The sequence below is a fragment of the Leucoraja erinacea genome, chromosome 21 (genome assembly GCF_028641065.1).
Source record: "Leucoraja erinacea ecotype New England chromosome 21, Leri_hhj_1, whole genome shotgun sequence".
Classification (NCBI taxonomy): Eukaryota; Metazoa; Chordata; class Chondrichthyes; order Rajiformes; family Rajidae; genus Leucoraja; species Leucoraja erinaceus.
The window spans coordinates 37,791,415-37,805,873 of record NC_073397.1 but is presented as its reverse complement, the minus strand read 5'-3'; the positions used below and the strand labels follow the sequence as shown (position 1 = coordinate 37,805,873).

The following is a 14,459-nucleotide window of genomic DNA, read 5'->3' as shown; positions in this document are numbered from 1 at the left end:
TCCAATATATTATCCCAGAAATGCATCGCCTGCTGGCCTGTAGAAGTCCAAGAAGGAATTGCTAAATCAATAAATGCAAGTTGCAGCTTCCAACCTCAACGTTCCCATCAACAGCCAGATGTAATGAAAAAGGCAGAGTAGTCAGCAGTCTGCAAGCATCAATGATTGGACCCAGATGTGACGGAGTTATTTTTAAATGCAATGGGAATGCGTGCCCGAGCTGAGTGTACATGACATCTTGTGTAGTACAGTGTCTGTACGATACGGTGCAGTAGTGATTGGAGTGAAGCGCTCGACGTGTAACGTGTCCCACCTTCCAGAGCCACCGTCAATCGATGATAGACAATAGACAATAGGTGCAGGAGTAGGTCATTCGGCCCTTCGAGCCAGCACCGCCATTCAATGTTATCATGGCTGATCATCCCCAATCAGTACCCCGTTCCTGCCTTCTCCCCATATCTCCTGACTCCGTTATTTTTAAGCCCTATCTAGCTCTCTCTTGAAAGTATCCAGAGAACCGGCCTCCACCGCCCTCTGAGGTAGAGAATTCCGTAGACTCACAACTCTCTGTGTGAAAATGTGTTTCCTCATCTCCGTTCTAAATGGCTTACCCCTTATTCTTAAACTGTGTGGCTCCTGGTTCTGGACTCCCCCAACATCGGGAACATGTTTCCTGCCTCTAGCGTGTGTCCAAACCCTTAATAATCTTATATGTTTCAATGAGATTCCCTCTCATCCTTCTAAACTCCAGAGTGTACAAGCCCAGCTGATCCATTCTCTCAGCATATGATAGTCCCGCCATCCCGGGAATTAACCTTGTAAACCTACACTGCACTCCCTCAAAATAGCAAGAATGTCCTTCCTCAAATTAGGGGACCAAAACTGCACACATTGATCATAGAGAATGATGAGAGGCCTAGATGGGGGAGACAGTCAGAATCCATTCTTCCCAGGATGGAAATGTTCTACACGATGGAAATGGTTCCCATCACATCTGGTAGGTTCATTGACCCTTCAGTGTCGGCCAGCGGCCAAACAGGATCCAAGTGGCTTTGATGGCCATGCATGGAACAGCACAGGGTGCTGGGGACAGGCAAATAGGGCAGGGGTCGGGTTCTCTGTGCTACCAACATGGACTCAACGGGCTGAATGGCCTCTTTTTTGTCAATGCATCTTGGAGACACGGGAAACTGCAGATGCTGGAATCCTGAGCAAAACACAAAGTGCTGGAGGAACTCAATGGGTCAGGTAGCATCTGTGGAGGAAATGGACAGAATGGGTCTGGGCCCTTCTTCCTACTTGGCAAGTGGGCAGCACCTCGACTAGCTGATCTATCACCTGCACACTCTCCCTCTCCTCCACAAGAAGTTAAACAAGTCTCAGAAGTCCACGTTCCCAAGCCGCTCTGTGCTGTGAATGGGACATTGTGCTGCTGGAGCATTTGGAACGACATAATTGTACGACAAATGTTATGATGGCTTGGAGGTTTATTAGCTTTGACGTGCCAAGTTGGAGCAATGAACAGCTGACAAGCAGCGAGTGACCGTGGGAATCTAAAAGGCCGAGGGGACCAGGATCACCACCAGCCCTTGGTTTTCTCCTGGGTCAGAACCTTCTGTGCGTGTGGGACGGGCCGGTGGGCTGGCAGGTTGCCACAGTGTGAGGCCATAACTAGCCTGGCTGCCAGTCAACTGGGCTCCTGCTAAACGAAAGCCATTCACAAACCAGTCGGCTTGTTTTGCAAATTTGCCGACGAGCCTAAAGACTCCAAGAGGCAGAACAAACATTCAAATATCTTTAGCCTCTGGAGTAGGGCAGCAGATCGAGATTCAAATGTATTTTCCACTCCCTGCTTTCGTTCAACTTTTAAGAAAAGCTTCTCATGGTCAATGGGAGCAGATAAAGAGTCGTTGAGAAAGTGGGATCACAAAACCAGGTCCATTCTACCCGCGCCCCGGGGTAGATCGTGGTAAACTACAAACTCCTACGAGTATGTCTATGAATTCCCACGACTATATCGATGCCCTCTTTACGAGTAAAATGTTGCCATTTCTTTCATCCCGACCATATTTTTAACTCGTGGACAATTTTTATCGGGCTGGAAAAAACGTCCCAACTTACCTGATGCCACGAGTACCTAAGGCTGGCGTAACGAGCCGCTACGATACATCTACAGACTCGTTATGAACATTCTGAGAGTTTGAATCAAGGGGAGAATTTGTGAATGACTCGGGAAAGTGGAACAGGCCCTTTACAATACAACAGGTGCATGTACACCAGATCTCCAGGCTATCTATCGTTCAACATACAACTCTGCACTAGGTTCTCTTTTAAATATGGAAACAAAATCAGAAGTTCAACACCTGTGACACACTCTGAATTTTCAATACACAAACAGCAGGTGCCTTGAGCCTTGTTTGGGAGCAACTTTAGTGACTGTCCCACCTGGGTGGTTTACCTTGCTGGGGTAGGGAGATATTCTCACAGCTGTTGACCCTATAACAAGGAGCTTTCTCTCTCTGACACGATACAAAAATAGGTGTCGGGGCAGGTAGTGTAGCAAAAGCAGGGACTCTGCAGGAGGACTCCACATATTCAGTGGATGTTTACACTAGTGGGAGAGTCTAGGACTAGAGGTCGTAGCCTCAGAATTAAAGGATGTTCCTTTAGGAAGATGAGGAGGAACTTTTTTAGTCAGAGGGTGGTGAATCTGTGGAATTTTTTGCCACAGAAGGCTGTTGAGGCCAAGTGAATGGATATTTTTAGAGCAGATAGATTCTTGATTAGTACGGGTGTCAGAGGTTATGGGGAGAAGGCAGGAGAATGGGGTTAGGAAGGAGAGATAGATCAGCCATGACTGATTGGTGAAGTAGTCTTGATGGAACAAATGGCCCAATTCTGCTCCTATCACTTATGATTCTCATTGAAAGTCTTGGAAACAAAATGTTGCCCAATATGTGAAGGGAGTTTGTTGCTTGTCATGCACCTTTTGCAAATGTAAAATCTGTTTCGCAAGGGAAAGGCGATGGTCTGTAATTTTATCAACTGCAAAACACAGGCCAGCTTTGCAAGTCAAATTGGGGAGCTGTCAACAGTTCAGCCTTGTGCAAATACCAAACAAAGATGCTGTCAAATATTAACAATTCATTTCAATGTGTCTGTGCCCTCGTCTCTCTGATCAGCAAAGCCCATGGGCCAAGCCTTTATTAATATTCCTTGCGGTTTGTCATTCATGTTACGTCACAACCACTCCCTTAGAAAGCGGCAGCAGCAGCAGCAGCAATATGCAAAGCAGGGGACAGTCATTGCAGCAAACCTGCACCATGACGGGTCCTTCATTGTAGACGGGGGACGGGGGGCAGATTTCCAGCCCCTCTTTAACAACAAATCTCACTGCAGTCACAGCCGAAGTGTGCAATATTAACACTTGAGAAACTTAACACCACAATTCCAGGCCTAATGCATAATTTCAGGTGGATATGTGTCCTCAGGTGACAGACTATTTGCATCCAACACTGTACACCTGCTGTATATACTACCAACACTAACCGGAGCTGTGATGGATACAGCCATCTCTCTCGACTGATTCTCTATGGCCAGTTCACTACTTGACTCAAGCATCTGTAAAAACTCTGTGCCAACTTGATTTTTAAACAGCTAAAAGGCAATCTCTATACCGATGCAACCTGGTCCGAAGGCTGCTTGCTCACAACTTGGTACAAGTCTTGCAAATCTCTCAACTTGTGTAGAAACTGTAGATGCTGGTTTACACTGAAGATAGACGCAAAATGCTGGAACTGCAGATGCTGGTCTCTCAACTCGCCTTTGAAAGAATCATAGGTACACAAAAATGCTGGAGAAACTCAGCGGGTGCAGCAACATCTATGGAGCGAAGGAAATAGGTAATGTTTCGGGCCGAAACCCTTCTTCACACTGAAAGAATCATCACTGTTTTACAACTTTCCACATGGGAAATAAAGGCCAGAGTGTTGTCATTTATTTCCCTACATCACATCAGTATTATCTCTTCATTTGTACAAATAGTTCCCCCACTAAGACTGCCACCCACATCCATAGATCACAAATGAACCCCAATATTTCCTCCTTTTGCCCTTTGTGTATTTGTAAAACATTCTCTCTGATGTTACTTGCCAATATTTCTCATTCCCACTTTTTAACTTCCTTCTGCAAGAGTCAAGAGAGTTTTATTGTCATGTGTCCCAGATAGGACAATGCAAGATGCTGGGGTTGAGAATTGTTTCAGTGCATGGGGTTGCAAGAAGGTCTGCGTCTTCAGAACGGCATTTAATAAAAACATGTAGCTGCTCCTCGTGCAACAGAAGCACTAATTCTGGATTTTGTTGATGAATTCACAGTCATCGCCCAGTTAATTCACATCCCTCCAAAGTACATTTTCACCCAGAGAGTTGTGAATCTGTGGAACTCTCGGCCACAGACAGCAGTGGAGGCCAATTCACTGGATGTTTTCAAGAGAGAGTTAGATTTAGCTCTTAGGGCTAACGGAATCAAGGGCTATGGGGAGAAAGCAGGAACGGGGTACTGATTTTGGATGATGATTTTATTGAATGGCGGTGCTGGTTCGAAGGGCCAAATGGCCTACTCCTGCACCTATTTTCTATGTTTCTAAATGGTCTGTTTGATGATAACCACATTAATACTAATTTCCTGTTGTTATTCCCTTCTGGATATTCACAGATTTATAAGGCAGGCCTATCCACTGGGGCTCAATTAGACCGAGTGCCTGGAGGCCCTGCAACAGCCTGGGGCTCAATTAGATTGTGCAGTGCTGCAGGCCCCGCAACAGCCTGGGGCTCAATTAGACCGGGTGCCTGGAGGTCCTGCAACAGCCTGGGACTCAATTAGACTGAGTTGCTGCAGGCCCTGCAACAGCCTGGGGCTCAATTAGACCGAGTTGCTGCAGGCCCTGCAACAGCCTGGGGCTCTGCAAGCCCTGCAACAGCCTGGGGCTCAATTAGACCGGGTGCCTGGAGGCCCTGCAACAGCCTGGGGCTCAATTAGACCGGGTGCCTGGAGGCCGTGCAACAGCCTGGGGCTCAATTAGACCGAGTGCCTGCAGGCCCTGCAACAGCCTGGGGCTCGGTGGACCGGGCGCGGCTCCAAGAGGCCGAGCACGTGGCCTACAGCGGTGGAAGCCGCCCCTGAATCGCCGCCAGAACAACGGACCTTCACAGTCAGGTCAAGATCCCTGCACTTACAACAACTGGGACTTGGTAATGGCACCAAACTGGCGACTCTGTATACTGTTCAAGAAGGAACTGCAGATGCTGGAAAATCGAAGGTACACAAAAATGCTGGAGAAACTCAGCGGGTGCAGCAGCATCTATGGAGCGAAGGAAATAGGCAACGTTTCGGGCCGAAAACCTTCTTCAGACTCTGTATACTGTCTCAGTGTACGACTGCTGTACACTTGTACTGTGTCTGAGATACTGATCTAAGATGTATCTAGATGCTAATGTATAGTGATACTTGTACTGAACTATATACATGTAATGTACATAAAGACCACAGCACAGAACCAGGCCCTACTGCCCATTGAGTCCACATCACCCACCATTTACTCGAATCCTACATTAATCCCCTTTATTCGACCACACTGTACACACAAGGTGGTTTCCAGATCACATAATCAGATTCCCATAAGCTGAGAACAGACCAACATTATTCAGCTTTAAAATTTGAACCATCTTTCCAAATATTTAACCATCTTCAGAGCCAAATGGACATGGCAGGAACATTAAGAAGAGACTGCCTGGAAAAAAATCAATTTTCCATCATCCAAAATGCAGTTGTTTGTTAGAAACAGGAGTTCAAATGGTTCCCCACAGGAAGCACAAAACCTTTGAAGTCTGCGTTAAAAAAAAAATTTGCAAGCAGATGCAGCAACGATCGGTAAATCAACATGGATATCTGCGATTGACAATTGTTAAATAGTTTATCATAGAAACTGAAGGTAGAAAATGCTGGAGAAACTCAGCGGGCGAGGCAGCATCTATCGACCAAAGGAAATAGGCGACGTTTCAGATCTGAAGAAGGGTCTCGACCTGAAACGTCACCTATTCCTTCGCTCCATGGATGCTGCCTCACCCACTGAGTTTCTCCAGCATTTTTGTCTACCTTCGATTTTCCAGCATCTGCCGTTCCTTCTTAAACAAATGTCATAGAAACTGATTTTTTTAAAACCAATATTACATCCTATGCAGACAAAATCATCATCAGAATTGTCTGCATTCACTGTAGAGTTCAAATTCCAAATTAGAGGCGCTTAATGTTTTTGGCAACATGGATACATTCCTTAAACAGAGTCAGGCAATGTGAATATGTAAATCAGGGACTAATGTCTTTGGCTAACTTACAAATGTCCTTCAACCAGCAAGATGCGTTATGCCCGCCTTTCACAGAAATCTGCAAAGAACTCCTGCAATTGCCTAAATGCTTGGAATGCATTGGTTTTACGGAATGTCGCCCTGCAGAGCCCAGAGTTGAGGTGTTTCCCATTCACTAAACCAACCCATGTCCTTGGTAGATAGACACAGAGTGCTGGAGTAACTCAGCGGGTCAGGCAGCATCTGTGGAGAACATGGATAGGTGACATTTCACAGAGTGCTGGAGTAACTCAGCAGGAAAGGCAGCATCTGTGGAGAACATGGATAGGTGACGTTTCACAGAGTGCTGGAGTAAACTCAGCGGGTCAGGCAGCATCTGTGGAGAACATGGATAGGTGACGTTTCACAGAGTGCTGGAGTAACTCAGAGCGGGTCAGGCAGCATCTGTGGAGAACATGGACAGGTGACGTTTCGAGTCGAGACCCTTCTTCACAGGTGAAACAGACACAATGCTTGCACAGAGGCACAGACAAGCGATAATTCCAGCAATCACTCACCTTGTTTGGTTTTTGCTTCACATAATTGAGCAGTAACAGGTACACCACAATGACAACGCTATTTTGAGTGGAGCTGTCTTTAGCACTTTGCTCTCCTGTCTGAGAACTAAAATCTAAATGTGACCGTGATCGCAACTGCTTCAGATCATTTAAAGATAATCAGGATGATTAGACGTTGCTGTCTTCCTGCTCTTTAGCATGTTTGAACAATACAGTTTAAACACACACACTGAAAATCCCCATCAACATATAACCAGTTCCCACAACAGGTTAGTATTGGAATGAACTGCAGATGCCGGTTTAAACCAAAGATAGACACAAAATGCTGGAGTAACTCAGCGGGACAGGCAGCATCTATGGAGAGCGAAGGAATAGGTGACGTTTCTGGTCGAGACCCTTCTTCACCCGCTGAGTTTCTCCAGCATTTTTGTCTACCTTCGATTTTTCCAGCATCTGCAGTTCCTTCTTAAACATTATTCTATCAGTATGGGTTTGATATTGTCACGAATACACCATACAGTGATAACTAGTTGTTGGGCTAAATCACACTATGCATGGTGAAGCAAGATGAGAAACAGAACATCGTGCAAAATACTGTGTTACAACTGCAGAGAAAGTGCAGATAAAGAACGCACAAGGGGCCATAACAAAGTAAATGGTCAGATTAGGAATACGTACATCCAAGGTTTACAAGAGGACAGTTGAGTCGTCTGATAACAGCCGGGAAGAAGCTGTTCCTGTATCCGGTGGCATGTGCTTCTAAACCTTTGTATCTCTGCGTGAGGGGAGAAGAGGGAGTGACCTGGGTGAAAATGGTCCAGGATTATGTTGGCTGCTTTCGAGGAAGCCTGAAGAGTAGATGGAGTCTATGGGGTTTGTCAGGGGTGGGGTGGGGTGGGGTTTGTTAGGGGTGGGGTGGTGTGTAACAAGATGCTGATTTGTGTGTTTACAGTGTTTCAGAAACAGACCCTGAGACGGAGCTTACACACACACACAGGGACACCATTAGTGTAGAGTTGCCATTCAGTGTGAATCAAATGCTGTGTTTCACTTATGTCAGCGAGTTCTTTCACTCACAGTCAGATACCTTGAGTAATGACAAGTTGATCTCAATGCCAACAAATGAAAAGCCGAGTATCATAGGTTGCCCACTTCACAGGTGAGGAATACTCTTCAAACAAGGCTGAATGAAGGCATCAATGAGAGCAGTGTGGATGGCACGGTGGTGCAGCGGTAGAGTTGCTGCCTCACAGCGAGTGCAGCGCCGGAGACTCGGGTTCGATTCCAACTACAGGCGCTGTCTGTACGGAGTTTGCACGTTCTCCCCGTGACCTGCGTGGGTTTTGTCCGAGATCTTCGGTTTCCTCCCACTCTCAAAAGATGTACAGGTTTGTAGGTTGATTGGCTTGGTGTAAATGTGAAATGTATACATTGTCCCTTGGGTGTGTAGGATAGTGTTAATGTGTGGGGATCGCTGGTCGGCGCGGACCCGGTCCGCGCTGTATCTCGATACTAAACTAACAGAGGGCATCCATCCATCCATCCATTCATCCATTGGTGTGGTGAGCTGAATTGGCATTCCAGGCACTGAGCTTTTAGCCTGGTTCGGTTCATGACCCTATCAGCCAGACAGCTGACAATCCCCACAAGTACAAACAGAAATGAAGAAATACCTGGAGATATCTGTCGGGTCATCAGGTTCTCTGGTCCACTCCAAGGCTAACTTCCGTTTACAAAACACCAGTGACCCATAGACTGGTCTCCAGCTAATTTAACGCCCAATGTTCAGATCTTCACACACAGGAGACCCCGGACAGAATGACTTATCCATTAGGGGTCAAAGTCACCAGTGAGTTCCTCTGACCATGCTGAGCTAACCAGCTATCTTGTGCACGTGGTTATCAGGAATCGATCCAAGCATTTGGGAAAACAAATCCACAGAATGTGTAGGAAGGAACTGCAGATGCTGGTTTACAAAGTGCTGGAGTAACGCAGCGGGTCAGGCAGCAGCATCTCTGGAGAGAAGGAGTTGGGCCAAAGGGCCTGTTTCCACACTGTAGGACTCTAAGACTCTAGTGTGGCATTTCAAGTTGGAACTCTTCTTCACACCGAGTCTGAACAAGGGTCTCAACCTGACACGTCACCTATTCCTTGTCTCCAGAGTTGTTGCCTGTCCAGCATTTTGTGTCTATCCAGAGAATGTGTGTTCCCTCATTAATTTAATCCCCTTCTGCAATGTCCACTCGATATTTTTCTGCTAATATTCTCCATAAATGCCATGGTATTGAAGGAATGTCCTTGAGCAAATCATTCCAGGTGATTGGAATCACACACAGAGACTAGACCAACATCTCACCTCCAGCATTGGAACCAGGACCAGGTCAGCAATCACCTTATTTACTGATATACAGTGGACTGACATCAGTTCAAACATCATTTCTTAAATTAAGCTCTCATGAATTGGAAAGCACAAAGTGCTGGAGGAACTCAGCAGGTCAGGCAGCATTCATGGTGGGAATGGATAGATGATGTTTTGGGTTGGGTCCCTTCTTCAGAGTGATCCACAGATGCTGCCTGACACGCTGAGTTTAGAGATACAGCACAGAAACAGGCCCTTTGGCCCATCATGTCCACACATGAACACTATCCTACACACACTAGGGACAATTTACATTTACACCAAGCCAATTAACATACAAACCTGTACACCTTTGGAGTGTGGGAGAAAACTGAAGATCTCAGACAAAACCAACGCAGGTCAAGGGGAGAACATACAAACTCCGTACAGACAGCACCCGTAGTCGGGATCGAACCCGGGTCACTGGTGCTGTGAGGCAGCAACTCTACCGCTGCGCCATCATGCCGCACTTGAGTTCCCCCAGCACTGTGTATTGGTCAAGAGTCCAGCATCTGCCTTTCTTGTACCTCTGTCATTAATGGTGGCTGCTGGGGATTTGACACTATGATTCAAGCAGGAATGATCCTTAACTTAGAGCAATTACTAATCCTGATGCAACTTCAGATGCATCAAACGGTAGCCTGCTGATGGAACATACATGGGACAGGACAGCACAGGAAGAGGCCCTTCAGCCCGCAGGGTCTCAGCCAACCGGTAGGAGATCTCATTCACCATCTCTCCACACACATAAACCTAATGGGGACGTCAATGTTCATATCACTGGTCAATGTAAACCTCATATTTACACCCCAGTGGTATAAACATTGACCTCTCCAATTTCAGGTAGTCCTTGCTTTCTCCCTCCTTCCCCTCCCCTCCCCAGCTCTCCCACAGCGCACTGTCCCCGCCTCTTCCTTTTTTCTTCCCGCCCCCACAACCCCACATCAGTCAGAAGGGTCTCGACCCGAAACGTCACCTATTCCTTCGCTCCATAGATGCTGTCTCACCCGCTGAGTTTCTCCAGCATTTTTGTCTACCTTCGATTTTGCCCGCATCTGCAGTTCCTTCTTGAACATGATGGAGGTCAGTGCAAGGACCAGGTTACCTTGGTTACCGCAGCTGACACATTGGAGCCCTGCCTCGACCTACAATAAGGCAGTGATCGCTGCCCCACCGGTTTGCAAGGTTCTGCATGCAAACAGCGCTCAGCATTAATGGAGGTGAGTTTGGGTTAGAGTCCTCCTTCTCCTCTCCTTCCACCCCATCTGCCGTCACATACATCAGATAATCCTCCAACACTTTCGCCACCTCCAACGGGATCCCACCACTGGCCACATCTTCCCATCTCCACCCCTTTCTGCTTTCCGCAGAGACCATTCCCTCTGTAACTCCCTGGTCAACTCGCCCCTTCCCACCCAAACCACCCCCTCCCCAGGTACCGCAACCGCAGGAGATGCAACACCTGTCCCTTTACCTCCCCCCTCGACTCCATCCAAGGACCCAAACAGTCTTTCCAGGTGAGGCAGAGGTTCACTTGCACCTCCTCCAACCTCATCTACTGTATCCGCTGCTCTAGGTGTCAACTTCTCTACATCGGTGAGACCAAGCCTAGGCTTGGCGATCGTTTTGCTGAACACCTCCGCTCAGTCCGCCTTAACCAACCTGATCTCCCGGTGGCTCAGCACTTCAACTCCCCCTCCCATTCCGAATCCGACCTTTCTGTCCTGGGCCTCCTCCATGGCCAGAGTGAGTCCCACCGCAAATTGGAGGAGCAGCACCTCATATTTCGCTTGGGTAGTTTACACCCCAGCGGTATCAACATTGACTTCTCCAATTTCAGGTAGTCCCTGCTTTCTCCCTCCTTCCCCTCCCTTTCCCAGCTCTCCCACAGCCAACTGTGTCCGCCTCTTCCTTTCTTCTTCCCGCCCCCTCATCCCCTCATCAGTCTGAAGAAGGGTCCCGTCCCGAAACGTCACCTATTCCCAGGCTCCAGAGATGCTGCCTCACCCGCTGAGTTACTCCATCTTTTTGTGTCTACCTTCGATTTAAACCAGCATCTGCAGTTCTTTTCTACACATTAATGGAGGTGAATTCCACGGTCAAAGTTAGCTCCAGCGCATGGCGTTTCTGCAGAGAAACACATCAGCAGCACAGCTGGGCTGCTGTGAAATCTCCTACATGTTTCTTCATAAGATAGACACAAAAACCTGGAGTAACTCAGCGGGACAGGCAGCATCTCTGGAGAGAAGGAATGGGTGACATTTTGGGTTGAGACCCTTCTTCAGAGACTTGGACAGGTGCATGGGTCGGGCAGGTTTAGAGGAATATGGGCAGGTGGGACTTGTGTAGACGGAGCATGTTGGTCAGCATGGGCGAGTTGGGCCGAAGGGCCTGTTTCTGTGCTGGATGAGTAAGATGCTTGAGAGAATGATTACTGACGTACCTACGTACAGTGGTTTTATACAAGGCATGACTCAACACAATCACAGGGCAAGGATTTGCGGTAAAAAACATTCTCCACGGTTGAACATAATCTGCCATTCGAAGCCGGGCAAGAGCAATAAACGCAGCTTCATCAAATTATTGTGCAGAAGTTTTCACAAAGAGACCCAGTCTCTAATATTCATATATTAATAATAATTCAAATCTGTAATATTGATCACCACTGCCTCTCAGCGTGCAATGTGGCAGCTTTCACATCCTTAATATACAGGACTGCAGTGTCCGTGAACAGCAAGATCCCACAAACAGTGGAGAGGGGGGGGGGGGGGGGGGGGGGGGGGGTGGGTGGTGGTGGTCAGGGGGGGGAGGTCACATCTGTGGGGGGGGGGGGGGGTCCCTCTGCATTGTTGTTGCCGACAGTGGATGCAGGCAGCGTCCCACAGTCCAGTGACAGCGGCCCATGTGATGTTGCACCCTCCCTGTCCGCACTGCACACCTCACCCCTGACACTCACACACAGACACACACACAGACTCCCACAGACAGAGACACACACACACACACACACACACACACACACAGACACACACACACACACACACACACACACACACACACACACACACACACACACACACACACACACACAGACCCACACACACACACAGACCCACACACACACACACAGAGACACACACACACAGACACACACACACACACACACACACAGAGACACACACACGTACACACATGCACACACACACACACACACACACACACACACACACACACACACACACACACACACAGATACACACACACACACACACACACACAGCCAGAGACACAGAGACACAGACACACACAGACACACACACACACACACACACACACACACACACACACACAGAGACACACACACACACACACACACACACACAGACACAGAGAGACACACACACACACAGAGACCCACACACACAGAGACAGACAGACCCACACACCCACACACACAGACCCACACAGACCCCCACACACACACTCCAGCCCTGGCCTTATCCCCATGTCCCCGCCCTGCGCTGCAGCGACTTCACCCGGACCCCGGGCTCCGCCGTTTTCCCCGCCGTGTGAGGGGAGGGGGCTGGAGGCGGGGGGTCGAGTCTTTGTTCCCCCTCCCGCGGCCACACGCCCCGCTGCCGCTGCCCAGCGCCCCCCGGCCACAGCTGCCCGTGTGTGGGGGTGTGTGGGGGGGGGGGATCTCACGGCCCCGCATCGACCGCCGGAGCCGCTCCCCCCCCCCCTCTGTCCCCGTCCCACCCCCCGGGCGATCTGTGTCCCCCCCCCCCCACCACACACACACCGCCACGGACACAAGATCGCCCCGGGGGTGGGGACAGAGAGGGGGGGGGGGGTCGGGCTCGCTGTGTCTCCCGTCCCCAACATTCCCGCCGCCACCGCCCCGCCCTGCGGGACAGACAGAGACAGAGGGTGCGGGACCCCCACACACACACCCACCCACACACCCACCCACACACCCACACACACACACCCACCCCGGCCCGGCCCGTACCTGCAAGCGGCATAGATGGAGCCCGCGCTGCTCCGGGACTGATCCGCGATCCGGCGGCAGCTCCTTGTCCGTGACAGACAGACAGACAGACACAGACCCGCTGCTGGAGAGAGGGAGGGAGAGAGGGGAGGGGGGGGGAGTAGGGTGGGGGGGGTGTAGAGGGGGTTGTGGAGCTGGGGGTGGGGGCTGCAACCAGGGGCGGGGCGGGGCGGATCCGCCAGCGATGTCCGAGCCCAGCGGCCTGAAGCCACAAACCTGGCACCGCGGTCCGGAAAATCCCTCCCCGTAGCGGCGAGAGAGAGAAGGAGAGAGGGGGAGGAGGGGAGAGAGAGGAATGAGAGAGAGAGAGAGAGAGAGAGAGAGAGAGAGAATGAACCAGAGAGGGGAGAGAATGAACGAGAGAATGAACGAGAGACGGGAGAGGATGGGGAGGCTAGCTTGCAGCCGACTCGATGAGGCGAGGAGAGGAGAGGGGAGTAGAGGAGAGGCGAGGAGAGGGGAGTAGAGGAGAGGAGAGGAGAGGAGAGGAGAGGCGAGGCGAGGAGAGGAGAGGCGAGGAGAGGAGAGGAGAGGCGAGGAGAGGAGAGGAGGCGAGGACAGGGGAGGAGAGGAGAGGCGAGGAGAGGAGAGGAGAGGAGAGGAGAGGCGAGGCGAGGCGAGGCGAGGAGAGGCGAGCCGAGCCAGGCTGAGGCTGGGCCGATGTTTGGCCGATTCTCAGTGAAGGAGACGACGACAACACCGCGGACATTCGGCCGGACGGCGGCTACTCGCTCTCCCGCTGATACGGAACTAGATGGAGGGGCAGGTAGTGTAGAGAAAGCAGGGACTCTGCAGAAGGACTTGGACAGGTTGGGCAGAGAAATGTCTGATGGAATATGTGGAGTCATGCATTTTGGTCGCAGGAATAAAGTGTTGGTGGACATTGTTTCAAAGTCACAGCTGCCAGAGGAGGTCGTTGAGTCTGAAGAAGGGTCTCGACCCGAAACATCACCCATTGCTTCTCTCCACAGATGCTGCCTGTCCCGCTGAGTTACTCCAGCACCTTGTCTATCTTCAGTATAAACCAGCATCTGCAGTTCCTTCCTACACATTTGATCGGGCTTTACATTGCACTAAACATTATTCCC

General features: G+C 49.7%; 1 protein-coding gene across 2 annotated transcripts in view; it reads right to left on the bottom strand.

Annotated features, from left to right (window-relative positions):
• Window positions 1-13,459, bottom strand: part of LOC129707556 (band 4.1-like protein 1) — a 127,024-nt gene extending 113,565 nt beyond the window's left edge. For both annotated transcript variants that reach the window (XM_055652695.1, XM_055652696.1), the window contains exon 1: window positions 13,333-13,459. The gene's annotated coding sequence lies outside the window, so the exon portion shown is untranslated. The remainder of the gene's footprint in view (window positions 1-13,332) is intronic.
• Window positions 13,460-14,459: the final 1,000 nt, after the last annotated feature.